Genomic DNA, 2,084 nt, shown 5'->3' on the forward strand with positions numbered 1-2,084 from the left:
ATGTCAGCGCTAATTGTAGTGCTCTTAATCCTGTTCATGATGCCAATTGTAAAGCTAGGGCTGGGTCTGGAGCTCACAGACCCCTCAAACCCACTCACAGACTTGGTCACAAACCCTAAACATGCCAGGCTGGGTCACCAGACCCCTTACATGCCAAGCTGGGTCACCAGACCCTTCAAACGCAGGTCTATGAGCTAGGTAACTGGCAAACAGGTCCTTGGAAGCCTTAGGTTCAAAGCATGGCTATGCAGTGCAGCAGCTGCCTGAGGCAGTCACCAGCCAGGGTGGTGGCGCTGTGCAGGCACACTAACTCCACCCACACACAATCTGCCCATAAAGAATACTGCACTACCCCTAACCTGCCCCAAGGCAAGGGGGCTTGATTAAATTATTCTATTTTCCTAACACACACTTCTCTGACATTTCCTAAAAAGCCTTATAAATTTAGTCTTGAACTTAGACAATTTGGATTGTCATTCTGGCTTTTAATAGTTACTAAACCTTGTAACTTTGGAAAAATCCCAAACCAAGGATAATAAATACCTCAAAGGATAGCTGTGAGGGATATGAAAGGATGTTACAAGTTATGCCATTTTAAATAGATGGCATGTTCTTAATTGTCTCAGGAATCAATATTGTGGAAGGTGAGGACAGCGAGGACTCAGGAATGGGTTTCTCCCAGTCCTCTAAAACCCCAAGCCTTCACATGGATTTCCAGCATCTCTCTGGGGGCAAGACTGGAATTGGGGGGTGTGGTGGAGGTCTCCTCCTCCAAGAGCAACCACGACCACAGGCAGCACCTTGGCAGCTGGCCCTAGACACCATCGACATCAGCAAGGACCCATATTTTGTGAAAAATCACCTGGGTTCATATGAATGGAAGCTCTGCCTGATGCTTCACAACAATGAGGGGAGCTACGTTGCCCATACCAAAGGGGAAGAGCACCAAACCAACCTGGCCGAGAGAGCAACCAAGGAGGCCCCCTCCCAAGGTGGAGGTGAAGAAATTTGTGAAGATCAGCTTCCTGAGCTACAAAGTGACCAAGCCGAGGTACTCAGAGATGGGCCAGTAGAGCCTCCTTCCACATTGACTATCCTGAGATTGCCAAGGGCATCATGCCCCTCCATTGCTTTGTGTCCACCTACAAGCAGAGGATTGAGCCCCCAGGACAGGTGCTGACAGTTCCTGCTGATGGCCATGGAGACCTACGAGATCATCACCATCAAGGTACCCAGCAGAGAGATCAACAAGACCATAGGCAAGTTCTGGACTCACTGGAACAGGAAAACCAAACAGTTTTTCCTCTGGTTCCACTTTAAGATGGAGAAGCCCCTTGCTCTGCCCAGTCTCCCCATGGGACCTCCTGGGGTGAAGCGTCCCCCACCCCATTGATGAATGGTCTGTTCCCTCAACCCCCACTGCCTGAGTCCTTGCCCCCACCTCTGCCAGGAGGCCTGCCCCTGTCCCCCATACCTCTCACTGGGTTCACATCCTCAGTATGCCTGGGACCTTCACAGCTGCCACCCCCCATCCCTGGTGGCTCCCCAGGGTCCACCTCCTGGCACCAGTGTGGTCCACTCTCCAGCACTGGCAGTCCACACACCAACATCTGGTGTCCACTCTCCTGCTGCATGTGTCCACCCTCCAGTCCCAGAGATCTACTCTCAGGCACCAGGCATCTACCCCCAGCCTCCTGGGGTCCATCCCACAGCTCCTGAGGTGCACCCCCAACTCCCATGACCCCTATGGCGAGGTACCCCACTCCCTTCTGAAGGTCCTGGCAACATTCCTCCTCCTCCCTCAACCAACTGAAAAGCTGCTCCTCCCCCAGCAACGCTGGTTTTGTGTTCCCGTGTTTTCCCATGGAGAGAAGTTTTGTGCTTTTGTACTGTCCCTGGAGCTCATTAAATAGCTTCCGCCTGGGGAGGAAAAAAATAGTAACTAATTTCATATCTACCTGTGCATAGAAGCAGTAGATAGATGGATTTTATGGATTTTTAGTGTCAGGAATTTGAATGAAGAAAGAGATTTTTATGCTTAGGACAGTTTGGAGGGAATCAGAGACTAGAGAAAATAGAAAGGT

General features: G+C 50.8%; 1 pseudogene; it reads left to right on the forward strand.

The window, feature by feature from the left end:
* The first annotated feature begins 607 nt into the window (after positions 1–607).
* Positions 608–1,741, forward strand: LOC103591037 (annotated as a pseudogene).
* The last annotated feature ends 343 nt before the right edge of the window (positions 1,742–2,084 follow it).

The sequence above is a fragment of the Galeopterus variegatus genome, unplaced genomic scaffold (assembly GCF_000696425.1).
Source record: "Galeopterus variegatus unplaced genomic scaffold, G_variegatus-3.0.2 Scaffold919, whole genome shotgun sequence".
NCBI classification, from domain to species: domain Eukaryota; kingdom Metazoa; phylum Chordata; class Mammalia; order Dermoptera; family Cynocephalidae; genus Galeopterus; species Galeopterus variegatus.